This window comes from Mandrillus leucophaeus, unplaced genomic scaffold, assembly GCF_000951045.1.
Source record: "Mandrillus leucophaeus isolate KB7577 unplaced genomic scaffold, Mleu.le_1.0 Scaffold207, whole genome shotgun sequence".
NCBI classification, from domain to species: Eukaryota; Metazoa; Chordata; class Mammalia; order Primates; family Cercopithecidae; genus Mandrillus; species Mandrillus leucophaeus.
In genome coordinates, this window is record NW_012102110.1 from 3,506,345 (window position 1) to 3,522,786 (window position 16,442).

The following is a 16,442-nucleotide window of genomic DNA, read 5'->3' on the forward strand; positions in this document are numbered from 1 at the left end:
CTATTATTAAAAAGTCAAAAAACAACAGATGCTGGTGAGGTTGCAGAGAAATAGGAATGCTTCTACACTGTTGGTGGGAATGTAAATTAGTTCAACCATTGTGCAAGACAGTGTGGTGATTCCTCAAAGACCTAGAGGCAGAAATACCGTTTGACCCAGAAATCCCATTACTGGGTGTATACTCAAAGGAATATAAATTGTTCTGTTATAAAGACACACACATGTGTATGTTCATTGCATCACTATTCACAATGCAAAGACATGGAATCAACTTAAATGCCCATCAATGATAGACTGGATAAAGAAAATGTGGTGCATATATACCATGGAATACTATGCAGCCCTAAAAAGAAACAAGATCATGTCCTTTGCAGAAACAGGGATGGAGCTGGAGGCCATTATCCTTAGCAAACTAATGCAGGAACAGAAAACCAAATACCTGTATGTTCTCATTTATAAGTGAGAGCTAAATGATGAAAACATATGGACACATGGAGGGGAGCAACACACACTGGGGCCTGTCAGAGGACCAGGGGTGGGAGGAAGGAGAAGATCAGGAAGAATAGCTAGTGGATACTGGATTTAATACCTGGGTGGTGGGATGATCTAGGCAACAAACACCACCAAACACATTTACCTATGGTAACATGAACATGTACCCCTGAACTTAAAATAAAAGTTGGAAAAAAAAAGTATGTCAGTCAAAGAAAGAAACAGTGGGGCTAACAAATTGATCTTAGTACAGGTATATTCGATTTACAAAATAACACAGAGATTTTATAAAATTAAGGTTTATTTGTCCTAGAGTAGCAACGTTAGTCTCAGCAGTTAGTAGAAAGATTTTGGTGCCTTTAAAGGCCTAGCTTCAGTGTTATCAGGCTGAATTAATTAAGGTAATGCCCATAAAATGTCTAATGGTGTCTGGCCAAACTGGAGGCATTTAATAGATAATTATCATTGCCTTCATAATATTGTAAACAAACTCATAGCTAACAATGAGGCACTTACATAGTACTTGTGTTTTTAAAAGCATGTACTATTTCACAGGAATCTCACAAATCCCCTTGTCAGCATAATTGCTGACAAGGGAGACAGTTTTTGCCTTTTACAGATATGGATAACTTGGTTCTATGGACAGTTTCAGACCTCCTATCCAGAACTAAAGAAAGAGTATACCCAAAGATCCAGCCACTTGGGGCAAACTCTCTTTAAAGGTTAATTTCCTAAACTGGCCCATGTCTTCTATGATTCCCTGTCAAGCTGCAGTAAGTAGCTAAGATTCCAGACCAAAGTGAGCCTTTTTTGAAACCATCTAATCTTCTCCTATAATTACCAATAGCAATGTCGTTCAAAAGAAATGTAACGTGAGCCACCTATGTAATTTAAAATTGTCTAATGGACACATTAGTAAGAAGTAAAATTAATTTTAATAAAATAATTTATTTAACCCTATATATTCAAAACACTATTCCAGTAGGTAATTAATAACAATTATTAGTGAGCTATTTTACATGCTTAATTTATGCTAAATTTTCAAGTCCTGGGTGTATATTTCGTGTATAATACATCTCAATTAGAACCAGCCACGTTTCAGGTGCTGGAGAGCTACATGTGGCTAATGGCCATCATATTGGACAGTAGAGACCTAGAGAATAGTACCTCTCTCCCAGAACCCAGGTTTAACTTCTCAGCAACATTCTACGTTAAGGGCTGAGTCAAGACTAATAATATCTGCAATATTATCCTCTCTTATGCGAATGGAAACCTTGAACATAAGCTTGAGGGCAGTCAATCTAACCATGCTTCTCATGCTGCCATCCTAGGCTATAATCCTATCTATCTATCTACCTACCTATCTATAATTTATCATGTCTGTTGCCCACTTATCCTCCACAACTGGCATTGCCTATGTTCACCATTATCCTCAAGGCTCCATCCTCAATTACATGTTTTCTCTCAGCAATTTTGTTTCCTGCTTCACAGAAAAAAAAATTAAGACTGATATCAAGAGATTCAGCTCCCTCAAATTCCTACACACACACACACACACACACACACTCACAGACACATATACATAGATCCATATACATATATATACACACACACACACACGTTATCCTTCCCTTCCCTCTTTCCATTCAGTGTCAAAGAAAGTGCCATTTCTTCTTCTTTTAATAATGAACTCTCCCACTTCTTTGCAACTGTAGGTCAGGAAACTTCCTTCATTATAATTACCTTTCGCCTGTGTTTTCAACTTTTCTCTTTTCGATAGTTTATTTTATGCATTCTATCAAAATGCTCATGTCTCTCCTATCACTTAACAGACGATTTTAATTACTGTCCCACCTCTTCCCCTCCTTTTTAGAAATCTTAATTAGCTCCACTTTCATTGACTCTTCAGCCTTCTGCCACACAACACTATCTAAACTGCTTTGGCAAATGACACTGACACTCTTGTAATCGCCCATAGATTCTTTCAATCTGTGACTTGTCTTCAGCATTTATTATTCTGGACCATTCTGTTATTCCTGAAGCTCTCCATTTACTCAGCCCACATTATACCACAATCCAGGATCTCCTCCTGACTGTTCTTCTCAGGCTCCTTTATTTCTACCTTCCTACTGCCTAGGATCCACTCCATATTCTCCTCTTATCTTCTGGCTCTCCCTGGGCAGTTTCATTCACTACTATCATGTCTCTTTAGACGACTCTTTAACTATTGCCCAGTTCTCTTTCCTGAGTTTCAGGCTGGACTATACAACTGCCTAATGCTCACTGCAGCCTTGAACTCCTGGGCTCAAGTGATCTTCCTGCCTGAGCTTCCAGAGTTGCTCGGATTACAGGTGCATGCTACCACAACTAGCTAGTTAAAAACAAACAAACAAACAAACAAAAAACTTCTTTGCAGAGATAAAGTCTTGCTGTATTAACCAGGCTAGTCTTGAAGTCCTGGCCTCAAGAGATCTCCCGCCTTGGCCTCCCAAAGTGCTGGGACTACAAGCATAAGCTATAATGTGCCTGGCCCCCACAGGGCTCTTATACTCAGCTTGCCCAAAAGTAACCTCATTGTCTTCCTCCCAAATCTCCCCCTCTTCCTAAATTCCCCTTCTTCATAAACAGCACCACTGTTACACCAAGTTACCTAGGCCAACAGCTTGGGAGTCAACCCAAGACTCCCCTCTCTCCCTTTTGGGCCCCACATCTAATTTGTTACCAAGTCACACAGATACTATTTCTTTAGCATGACATTTCTCTCCTTACTTTCCAAGTCTACCCCAACTATCACAGTTCACCTTCGCATCTTGTTTAGGTTTCAGTGGTCTGCTAACAGGCTGCATTACCTCTATCATTAAAAATGTACTGTTTGTTTACCCTTCTGTCTTAACTCCTTAAAAACAAGGACTACAACCTTTTTTATATTCAACACACAGAATCCTCATGAAAGATTCATTGAATAAAATATTAAGGATTTAGTGGACAAGTGAATGGATGAATGGAATGACTAACATGCCTAAATTTATACACCCTGTTAACTTTGTTAATGATACGGTAGAGAAACTAGGCCACTTGGTTACCAATAGTCTGGGCTCCTTGGGCTATATTAGATCCTTCAGAAGTGCCTATTTTAAGGAACCCCGAAGAACATCCTTTTGAAATCTAAGTAACTACCATTTAATTTATCTATTTTGTGAGTTGGTGGTTTTGTATATCAGATTTTCTCAAACTAGGACACACCTGTCTGAGAATGGAAATGAGAACTCTAAGCTCTAATCCATAGCTCTGAAAGTAACTTGCTCTGTGACTTTGATTGAGGATAATATTACTGTTTCGTCACAGATATAAAATGCCATGTGACAAATATGTAGAATTGGACTAATCCACCAGAATAGCATTAAGTTTATAAGTGCATGCTCATAAATGACTTTTCCAGTTGAGATATTAAGACTATATCTGAATACCCCAAAGAACTGCTTAATCTTCTAGTGAATATCCATAGCATAGAAAAGACCAATTCACTCTAAACATGAGAGATCACATATAATAAATAATGTTTCATCCTATTGTTAGACTTGTCTATTACTATTATATTTTTTAAACATATACACCTTTATAAGCCATAACTCACATCTTTATATATGATCTTGAGGCAAGACTCCCATTTATAAAGAATAAACTCTGTTCACTATAGTTGCAAGTCAAGCATATTTTCTTGGTTATACAAGTATATTATCTTAGTTATATATTTCCTAAGAAAACCCCTGGCCAGGCGCGGTGGCTCACACCTGTAACCCCAGCACTTTGGGAGGCCAAGGTGGGCAGATCACGAGGTCAGGAGGTCGAGACCATCCTGGGTAACATGGTGAAACCCCTTCTCTACTGAAAATACAAAAAAATTAGCTGGGCATGGTGGCAGGTGCCTGTAGTCCCAGCTACTCGGGAGGCTGAGGCAGGAGAACAGCATGAACCAGGGAGGCGGAGCTTGCAGTGAGCTGAGATAGTGCCACTGTGCTCCAGCCTGGACAACAGAGTGAGACTCCATCTCAAAAAAAAAAAAAGTAAAGAAAAAAAAGAAAAGCCCTATTTGTACAGATTATACTGTATTATCCTATTAATGAGAATATCTAATAAATCAGAATATGCCATTTCTTAGATAATGTAAAGTTTTTGCCTTCTGAAAGTATATTGTTTTACTTCCCTAATACTTTATTGTAAAAATATTTTTTTCTCATGGTCTAATTATAATAGCTTTTTTGAAAAGAAAAACTTTTTATTAGGAGTTATATTCTAAAAGGTAACTTTAACTTTATCGTCCCCCAAAATTCATTTTTCTCTTCCTAATAGAATTGTAAACTGTGACTATGATCCTGAAACACACTTACATTGTTTAAAAAAAAAATGATTCCATTTCCATAGTCATTCTCTTATAGGCTATCTGATCTCTGCTTTTCCCTGCAAACGCAGTGTTCAGAATGCATTATAAAAATGCAATTTTCCCTTATATTATTGAAATGAAGCATATTTAAAAAAAATAAATAACCTTGAACCTCAAATGGTCTGTATAGTTGAGTGTTTTAGAAAATCACAGTAAAAGTAATTTCAAAACTGTCATTTGATAGTAACTGGAATGAATGCTGGGCATCTCTAATCCTGGTCTTTTGAGAGCACCTCAAACACAGCATGTCCCAAATCAAAACAATTATCTTCCTCTATGATCCCTCCCTCTGCCTCTCCCTCTCAACTCAGTTTTTCTTCTTCAGTTTCTAGTTGTATCACTATTACCAAATGTTCAGGCTACATAATATAGGGCTATTTCCAACCATTTCATCCATTCCCAAAACCAACTGGTCACTACTTAATGTGTTGATCTCATTTGTTAATCTGTCCCTCTATGTATTCAATAAGTATTTATTGATACCTATAATTTGTGAGGTACTGGGCTAGAAATAGGGAAATGAAAATAAGATGGCATTTTTATTCTAAATGGTCACAGTCTTATAAGAAGTCAGACATGTTAATAAACAGTCTGTGATGTGTTAGTAACTGTTAAAAAGTTTTCAAAACACAAACAACAATAAAAAACTGATTTGTATTGTTTACTCACTTTCATGGTGTAAATATTCCTACCACAGCAGGAACATAGAACTGGGAGGTGATACTAACAACTGGATCTTGCAAGCTGGTGCAAGCTGACTCCAACACACCACTCTAAAAGCACTCACAGTGTAACAAGAGCTCTACTAGAGATACATACAAAGTGCTATATGGGGAACACAAAAGAGGGAACTCTAGGGTACCCATGCAACGTTTCACAGGATCCTCTTGGTTCTGTGAACTTCTTTCCATTCTTCATAGCTACTACTTTAGTTCAGCAAAATGCAATGAAAGTCAGCATGATACAATTTCTTCCTGACTCAAACACTTCTGATGGCCCTCCACTGTTTATAAAACAAGTCCAACAATTAATAAGTCCAAAATAAGACATGACAATTCAAGGAACTTTTTCACCTTGCCTTGAGCTATTCTTTCAGCCTCATCATTCCTTCATACACTTCTACATGATTTATGCTTTAGAAAATATTTAGAAGTGAAAAAGACAGATGAAAGAAAAACAAAAATTTGCACATTGACCCAGGATAAAAAAGAGAATATACATATTTGTCACAACAGTAAACCTCTTTACAAAACTTCCATTGAGTCCTGTGTATTTTCTCTGTGATACTCAAAATCCCTGCCAAACAGAATGGGGTGAAGCTTATTAACACTTTTACATCTTGTCATTATTTGTTTATGCTGTTCTTTCCCTTAGCTTGTTTTTCCTCTTCTTTTCTGGTCAATGAAACGCTAAGCCTCTAGAAAAACTGTCACTTCCATGAAGCATTTCTCAATCCATAGCTAGAGTTAATAAATCTCTGTGCTACAAAGGGTATTTAGCACAGTGATTTATATTGTAACTAAAATTTTATGTTGTCTGTCCCTCTGTAACAGCACAGATCAGAACTGTATTGTTCCCTCCTATATCCAGAGGCCTAGACCAGTGCCAAGTACATAATAGTTGTCGAATTGTTCAATTAATATTTACTTAGCATGCAAAAACTTAATTGTGAATGTCTTTTCCTAGGGTTGATAAATACATTAGAATTAGAGATTGTGTCTTACTCATCTTAGTATCCCTTACAGCATTCGGTACCTCTGACACAAGGAAGCACTTAATATATGATGTTTGCATTGGACTGAATCTTCTCTAGGCCTTTCAATTTTCCGAGTATTCAAAAACTATATGCCAGTATTTATAAAGTACATGTATTTTTAAAAATATATAAGTAGAAATGCACCAAACAGACTGAATTGCAAAATGGGTAAAGATGAACTCTAGGAAATACAGGAAGACCAACCAGAATTTTCAGTGGGGAATTGTAATAAAATTAGAGTATTTATACTTAAAAAGGAAGAGATGTGGCTGCTTCTCTAATTGTTGCTTTTAAATGGTACTTCATTTGGTTGAGAATTGAAACCTGAGACTCACACAAACAACAAAATAGCACCACAGACAGGATTGCAGGCTCTAGACAGTATTTTGCAACTCATTTGGACAGGCTTCATAGGAACACACAGGCTAAGGATCTGAATACTCTATTGCTCTGAGGGGTTTGACTATGTACAATACATTTCATACTTAAGATTCATTCAAAAACCTCAATTTCAGAACTTGTTATTGGTCTACTCAGGGATTCAACTTCTTCCTGGTTTAGTCTTGGGAGGTTGTATGTGTCCAGGAATTTATCCATTTCCTCTAGATTTTCTAGTTTATTTGCGTAAAGATGTTTACAGTATTCTCTGATGGTAGTTTGTATTTCTGTGGGATCAGTAAGCAATATCCTCTTTGTCATTTTTTATTGTGTCTATTTGATTCTTCTCTCTTTTTTTCTTTATTAGTCTGGCTAGCGGTCTATTTTGTTAATCTTTCCAAAAAGCAGCTCCTGGATTCATTAATTTTTTGAAGGGTTTTTCGTGTCTCTATCTCCTTCAGTTCTGCTCTGATCTTAGTTATTTCTTGTCTTCTGCTGGCTTTTGAATTTGCTTGCTCTTGCTTCCCTAGTTTTTTTAATTGTGATGTGAGAGTGTCAATTTTAGATCTTTTCAGCTTTCTGATGTGGGCATTTAGTGCTCTAAATTTCCCTCTAAACACTGCTTTAGCTGTGTCCAGGAGATTCTGGTATGCTGTGTCTTTGTTCTCATTGTTTTCAAAGAACTTATTTATCTTTTTTATTTCTGCCTTAATTTTGTGCCAGTAGTCATTCAGGAGCAGGTTGTTCAGTTTCCATGTAGTTGTGCAGTTTTGAGTGAGTTTTTTAATCCTGAGTTCTAATTTGATGGCACTATGGTCTGAGAGACCGTTTGTTATGATTTCCGTTCTTTTGCATTTGCTGAGGAGTGTTTTACTCCTAATTATGTGGTTAATTTTAGAATAAGTGTGATGTGGTGCTGAGAAGAATGTATATACTTTGGGTGGAGAGTTCTGTAGATGTCTATTAGGTCTGCTTGGTCCAGAGCTGAGTTCAAGTCTGAATATCCTTGTTAATTTTCTGTCTCGTTGATCTGTCTAATATTGACAGTAGGGTGTTAAAGTCTCCCACTATTCTTACGTGGGAGTCTAAGTCTCTTTGTAGGTCTATAAGAACCTGCTTTATGAATCTTGGTGCTCCTGTATTGGATGCATATATATTTAGGATAGTTACCTCTTCTTGTTGCATTGATCCCTTTACCATTACATAATGCCCTTCTTTGTCTTTTTTTATCTTTGTTGGTTTCAAGTCTGTTTCATCAGAGACTAGGATTGCAACCCCTGCTTTTTTTGTTTTGTTTTGTTTTGTTTTGTTTTCCCTTTCTATTTCCTTGGTAAATATTCCTGCATCCCTTTATTTTGAGCCTATGTGTGTCTTTGCATGTGAGATGGGTCTCCTGAATACAGCACACTGATGGGTCTTGACTCTTTATCCAATTTGCCAGTCTGTGTCTTTTAACTGGGGCATTTAGCCCATTTACATTTAAGGTTAATCTTGTTTTGTGTGAATTTGGTCCTGTCATTATATAGCTGGGTTTTTTACCTGTTAGTTGATGCAGCTTTTTCATAGTGTCAATGGTCTTTACAATTTGGTATGTTTTCGCAATGGCTGATACTGGTTTTTCCTTTCCATATTTAGTGCTTTCTTCAGGAGCCCTTGTAAGGCAGGCCTGGTGGTGACAAAATCTCTCAGCATTTGCTTGTCTGAAAAGGATTTTATTTCTCCTTTGCTTATGAAGCTTAGTTTGACTGGATATGAAATTCTGGGTTGAAAATTCTTTTCTTTAAGAATGTTAAATATTGGTCCCCACTCTCTTCTGGCTTGCAGGGTTTCTGCAGAGACATCCGCTGTTAGTATGATACGCTTCCCTTTGTGAGTAATCCGACCTTTCTCTCTGGCACCCTTAAGGTATATTTTGTACGAAGTTCATCTTGGAGAGTACATCAGAAAATAACAAGCTTCACAGACAAATGTCTATGAGTATTTTACTGATGGTTTTTGTTTTGCTTTGCTTGAATGTGTGGGTGTTTTATTTTATGGCATGGGGCACACATCTGATCACACCTGCTTGTTTATTTTATAAATTTCAGGCTAAAGCTGTACAATCATGATCTACACTACAGAGCTTTGGAAACTTGATTGTTCAATCACGTCTATGCAGCAAATTATTGGGAATGAATTCAGGTCCTGCCTGTGGGTACTCCCTCATTACAGGTATCCATCCATTCAACTGAATGTCCATGCTATTCTCAATCTCCACAAGGAGCACACCTGGCTTGGCTAAGAGGTGAAGCTCTGCACTTGCATGTGGAAATACAATAACCACATTCCAGTTATTTTTCAGAAAGTTTAACTCTGAATCCATTGTCATTCAGTATTAATCAAAACTTTGACTTAAAGAACAGGTATAGAGAGGACTGCTTAAGGGAACACAACAAACACATCTTTTCCTTTAAAACTCTAGTCCTATATTGCACCAGCTGGCGGATGAGATCATTTTGACTTCTCATATAATTGTTACACACTGAGGTGATACCATAAGCATCTTAAAAGGAATATTCTAAGAAACTGGTAGTTACTGAGGACAGTGAATGCTGGATCACATAGTGTCTTCATTTGAGATCCATGAGGGAATTCTCTATTAGGTATCAGGAAAAGTTGGGCTTTTTGTGAGAAACTCATTTGCTTATGTCATGGACACTGTCAGTCATATAATTTGATTGGATGGAAGTCTAAAAGCTGAGTAATAATGTGGCTACCCATAACAAAAGTACAGGATTTCATGGCATGCATATTACTGTTTAGAGTCTCATTTGCTCTCTGTCCTAATTTCCTCATTCACTTTATCTTATTATATTGCATAAATTTTATAAACGGCCTTACATTTTACTAAAAAAGGAAGTTTAAAATAAATAAACGAATACAACGATGACAATGTTGTAAACTTTTACAAAAATAGAGAGTTAACTTACATATATTAACAGGTATTTTAACTATTATAGTGTTATGTAACTACAGATATTTTTGCTACAGACACTCTGAAACAATGAATGTTTAATAATCACAAAATCACTATTTTTGCACTATTTCAATTTGCTATTTAAACTTATAAAATACTTGTAAAAATTTTTGCTTTATTCAATAAACTATATCAATGCAAGTCCTACTTTAAAATCAGTGCTATGGGCTCATGTAATTCATTTATTTTAAATATCTAATCATTCTTCTGTTGAATTCTGCTTTTATAACAGGATAAAGAGCAAGTTTTGAAATACAACAAATTAACATACTATCAAGATTTTTTAGCCCTAGTACTCCTTAGACTAATATAGATAGAAAGAGTTAGCCAGTTTTCCTTTTCTTATGTTATTTTTGATTGGCCTGACTCTGAGTATAGTATGCTTAACAAATAAAATTCTCTGCATAAGAAAAAAAAAAACTTAAAAAGAAAAATTAGTGTTTTGGCAAATATTCACACCCAATTAAAATTTATGTGAGTTGCTTTATGTACTGTTTGTACAACTAATGTCTCAAATGTGACATGACCAAAACAGAACTATGGCAATGTAATCTGGTAAGCCAAGTTGATAAATGTTGTTCATTGCAAAGCCTACTGTTTATGAGCTCCTCAGGCTAATTCGTGTTCCAAATATTAAGTAGCTCTTTTGTATATTAATGTATGTCAAGAGCCAACAAAAGTTTTGCTATTCAGAGAAAATAATTTTCAAAAGAAACTACGAAATAACATAAGTCAAAGTTCTATTAAACTACTTCTGTCATTTTAGGAAGGGCAAGACAAAACAAATTAAAAATGAACATCTTTTATCCCCTGACCTGGCAATTTTACCTATAGAAATGAATTCCAAGGTAAAAACTTGTACAAACATTTATGTATAAGTCTGTTCTCTGCAATATCCTCTTATATAAAAATTAGAAAAAATAAACACTAGGGGAATGATTAGTTAATCCATATGCTGGAACACTATGCAGCTGTTAACCATGTTATGGAAATATATTTAATGATATTAGAGAAGACCACAATATATTTTTCAATTTAAAAAGGATGTTACAAAGTAGTAATTATTATATCATCTTAATTTTATTTTTATAATTATATATAAAAGACAATTGTTTGAGGTCAGGTCAAAATGCTTATTTTACAGTGTTTATTTCTGAGAAGTAGGCAAACAGGAATAGTTTTAAAATTTTTAGTCTATTACGTCTTGATTCTTTTCCATAATTTTTCTTAGTTTTTTTTGGAGGTGGAATGGGGTAATAAACATGGACTATCTTAGTAATTAGGAAGAAAACAATGAAAGTGTTATTTTTATAACTAATATTTAAAAATGTTTTATTTCAATACTTGCGGAACAGAGATGTCTTCTTTAGTTTGCCTAAATTCACTTGTGAGAAATTGGAGATTTGGGGGTCTGGGGAGAGAGGCAATATAAAAAAAGTATAGGCCAGGTTGACTCATACTAAAAGAAATATGGCACTTATCATGGGAAGGAAGCAAGTGAACTGTTTCTAAGAAAACAACCAGAAAAATGATGAAGTGCTATTTAGACACTTTAGTGTTAGCAATCAAAGTTTGAAGTAAGCATAATTTCCCAAGATTACCCTTAATGTGTTTTCTATTTGGGGATATAAAGGGAATCAACAACGTACTCTTCCTCCGCAGTGAGGAGCGTGGGCTTGTTGGTTGCCATTGCAGCCTGACGACTCAGACTCATTGCTTGTTGAAAACTATTATTGTTCCATTTTTGAGTCCCATCAAACAAGAGAAAAAAAGTCTTTACAGGGTTTATACTGGGTATATGTGTAATTCTTGACCCTGAAATGTGACACCTACAGAATCTGAGAGTTTCCTGGGAAAACCATCTGCTCCTCAAAGCTAGGTGTCCCAAGTAAGAGAAAAGTTAGAAAAAGATTGCATTATTTACATGACTAGAAATGTCTTATAAAGACTTTTGCTTTTTAGCCTGAATCTAGTGAAGACAGCAGTAGTTATTTACATATAATCTCATCTAGTCTGGTATTAATTAAAATGGATAAACTGAAGTCCATTCTATATTGATCAGATAGAGAAATCAGGAAAAAAGACATCTAACATCTTCAATCATTCAGCTTATTTTTTCAATCAATATATCAGTTCATTTCTTAGTGCTATTTGCATATTGCATAAAAATGCAGCATTTAACAAATTTAAATCTCTTATCCTTTTCCTGAAAAAAAAAAAAAATGGCATCATCAATAAGCATTTGCTGAAGGTTTGCCAGACACTGGTCACTCAGAGTGTGGTCTGTGGCCCAGCTGCATCACATCACATGGGAGTCTGTCATATATGTAGAATCTCAGGCCCCACCCCAGACCAGCTGAATCACAATTTTCAACTCAACAAGATCTCCAGGTGTTTTCTATGTACAGTACATGGACATTTGAGAAGCACTGTTTTAAGAGCATTTTTCAAGAATTGGAGATACCAAAAAGGTGTAAGGAGACTCCTCTAGTTAGTTCCTAGAGTAGGAAGTAAGAAATATACATAAAAGATAAACTATACAAGGAGCATATGCCAACTGCCAGGTGAGAGGTGTAGACAATTAACAGCATAGGAGTTTGAAGGAAGGCAAAGGTCACTCAAGATTGGGGCAGCTGGAGACATCTTAAAGGAAAGACAGTGTAGTTGGCCCTCTGTATCCGCAGATTCTGTATTTGTAAACTCAAACAATCTGGGATCAAAAAATATTTTGAAAAAAAATTGCACCTGTACTGAACATGTACAAACTTTTTAAATTATTCCCTGAACAATATAGTATAATAAAATTTACACAGTATTTACACTGTATTAGGTATAGCTAAACTAGAGATGATAAAGGAAGATGTGCATAGATCATATGCAAATACTATACTATTTTATATCAGAGACTTGAACATCTCAGATTTCGGTATCTGAGTGGTCCTGGAACCAATCTCCCTCAAATACCAAGGAGTACTTTACTTGGAAAATAAGAAAAAAGGGAGTATGGTATACTCAACCCTCCTTTGCATAAGTTTACTCTGTAACAGTTCTATAAATTTTATATACCTAGAGCTCTGGGTATGGTTACTGTGCTGAGAAAACCTATTTGGTCTGAACAACTTAGTTATGGTAACTTGAAAGCAGCATGCATGATGTACAAATATACAACCTCTGTTAAATATACCACCTCTGTTAAATATACAACCTCTGTTAAATATACCACCTCTGTGAATAAGGCCAGGCTGTCTTTCCCAAACTGTGTGTATTTCATCTTTTACAATAAATATACTAAATTTAGGATTTATTTAGAAAGCAGGAGAACTCCTTTTTGAAGCACTCCTGAAAGGAATTCTTTTGGAAAATATAGAATTCTTTTATAATAAGAATAGTCAATTCCTAAAATATATATACTGTGAGTTAATATTTTCATTATATTTCAATTAAGTGCTTTTAAAAAGATCATGCTTGGCCAGGTGCAGTAGTTCATACCTGTAGTCCCAGCACTTTGGGAGGCTGAGGCGGGAGAATCACTTAAGGCCAGGAGTTTGAGACCAGCCCAGGCAATACAGTGAGACCCCATCTCCACAAATAAAAATAATAATAAAGGTCATGCTTGTATATACTTACTGTATGGAGCTAACGGTTATTGTTTTGCTATAGTGTCACTAAACAAAAATCAACATACAAAGGCGAAAGGGTGGCACATGTCTGCTGATTACATTTAAGGGCCCCCAAAGTCTCTCTTTTTGTCCCTGCAAGTGGTAGGATTGTTTCACTGGGATATAAATAAAACGCCTTAGTAACAACATCCTGAGAACGCCATGGCTCAGTACTATTCATGCCAACTTAACTGATCCTGAACTGAAACATGGCACTGGTGTCAGTGGCTTTTACTTATTGATGAATTTGTAAGGTGACAGGCTCTTTCGTGTCCAAAAGCGGTAGTTTCCCAAGGTCTCAAGAAGGTTTAAAAATGTTTTCCTTCCATCACAACACAAAGCCTACTGTCTTTAAGTAATGCTGCTGAGGGTTGACATTTGAAACTGACAAGCAGCACATGTGCATTACGGAGATAAGGCCTGGCACATGTTGCTGCAGCCTCCTGAGATTTTGAAATGCTAGCAGTTCCAGCTGGTGGCTATGCCCCATTCCTAATGTGCACATTTTAGGGAAACTTGAGCCCCTCCTTCTGACTGTGATAGGGGCATGCCTGATTGGAATAGGGTTATTTTTTAAGATATTCAGAACAATGAACGTATTTATTCTATGAATAAAAAGAGAGTGGAAAGAAATAAAAGAGGTAAAATGTTAAGCTGAGATCTTAAAGAAAACAGTATCATTTGTTAAAAAACGAAAAATAGTGAATGCAGCCAAAGAGCAGTTAAAAAAAGAATCACTAGGGAGGAATAGTTTTAAAAAGAAAAAAGAAAAAATGAAGTAACTGAAAGGCAAACTTTTCATGAGAATCATTCAGATAAGCATATTGAAAAATAGTGAGGCAAAAATGGCTGATACAAGGAGTAGGGAAATGTAAATGAGTTAAGGAATGGGGAAACAAAAAACAGTTGAATTCCAAAAAGAAATAAAAACATAGAGATTAAAAAAGAAAAGGTATACTATGAAAGAAGATAGCTATCAAAATTTCTCAATCCCTGTGGGGGATAAGGTGGCACACATGGAATGCAAGGCAAGGGACAAGAAGGTGGGTTTGGAAGTAGAAAGGGGGACATAGTTCTGTTTAAGTAATATTTATAGGAGGCCACTGGTCTGGACTGAACTCCTTCCGGCAAGAGGCCCAACAGACCAAACCAAAATGGAGTCACAGATGGTAAAGTTCCATGTTACCAAGGCAAAACTAAGTTTATCTGACCTTCTAAGAGATCAGGAGAGTGAAAGATAATAGCAAAATCTTCAAGTTTTAGCTGGCATGATGAGAAAATCCTCCCTGCTTTAATCTTTACAAGGAAATTAATTTTGAAATAACCAACCCACTTTTTGTTTTCTGTTTCTGCTTTCCTCAGTCCTTTTGTGACTATAAAACCAACTGCTCAGTTTATTGGAGCACTCATTCTATTTTACAGAATGAGGTGTTGCCCTATTCTAGTATCACAAATAAAAGTCAATTAAGATCTTTAAACCAAATTTGTTGTAATTTTGTCTTTTGACTATTCTTACCCATAATAGAAGATGCTAAGGCCAGAGAAGCAGGCAAAGTCAAAACTAAATTCAAAATGGTAGGGGCAGAGTCACGAAAAGTACCTAATCCAAAAGGATACTTAGGCAAATATCCTCAAAGAGTTAAAATTCCATGGGTGACAGTTTCATGATTGGTGACTGAAGATAACTGGAATATCATATAACTAATCTTTTGAGGTTGATGTTTAGAATGTTACCACTCTCATCTACAACATACATATTAGTACTATTATCACAGACAGAAATCATGGAGGACACACCAGAGACTAACTCAGCAGGACAATTATATTCTTAAATGCTTTAAGGGCATTCAAAACATGTTTCTTGCATTATATGTAATTATTATTTGGAAATATAGTCTTGACATTTTAAAACACAAACAATTCAAGATGGAACCAAGTAGAACAGAGTTAAGAGCCTGGCTTTACTTTTTAATAAGAATATTTTTTTGGAAACAATAAAAAGATACTTTTAAACTTCTTTAATTTTATTTTAGAGACAAGAATCTCGCTCTGTCACCCAGGCTTTAGTGCAGTGGCACAATCATAGCTCATTGCAGCCTCGAACTCCTGAGCTCAAGGGATCCTCCCACCTCAGCTTCCTGAGTTGCTGGGACTACAGGCATTTGCCACCACACCTGGCTTATTTATGTATTTACTTACTTGTTTATTTTTATATCTATTTTTCCCAGCTGTTTTTGAATTCCTGGCCTCAAGTGATCCTCCCATCTCAGCCTTCGAAAGTACTGGGATTACAGGCATGAGCCACTATGTCTGGTCAAAAGATACTTTTTTAAAAAGGTTTTAAAATTAGGTTCTTTGAGCCTCATTTCTCCAACTATAAGATGAACATCAGAAAATTTACCTTGAAGGGAATTGAGGATTAGAGCAAATCGTTATCAGGTTTCTGGGTCATTAACTGGATATAGCAGTCATAACAAATAGTTCATGAGATGTGTATTTAAACAATACAAAATGGAAATTTAATTCATCTTTTACTAACACACATTCTTTCAAAAATATATACTAAGTTATTACTATGTACCAGACACTTTTCTGAATATATCAGTGAAAAACCAAAAATCCTGTCCTTCCAAGAGTTTACATGCTAGTGAAAGGAAATAAAAAATAAATGTATTCAATAGTAAATGGTATAGTATGTTT

The 16,442-nt window shown here is 35.8% G+C and overlaps 1 protein-coding gene across 3 annotated transcripts in view; it reads right to left on the minus strand.

Moving 5' to 3' along the window:
- Positions 1 to 16,442, minus strand: part of NME7 (NME/NM23 family member 7) — a 218,990-nt gene that overhangs the window by 64,772 nt on the left and 137,776 nt on the right. The window contains exon 11 of one of the 3 annotated variants that reach the window (XR_001006073.1): positions 11,432 to 11,494. The exons of the other annotated variants lie outside the window; for them this stretch is intronic. The gene's annotated coding sequence lies outside the window, so the exon portion shown is untranslated. The remainder of the gene's footprint in view (positions 1 to 11,431; positions 11,495 to 16,442) is intronic. 3 annotated transcript variants of the gene reach the window in all.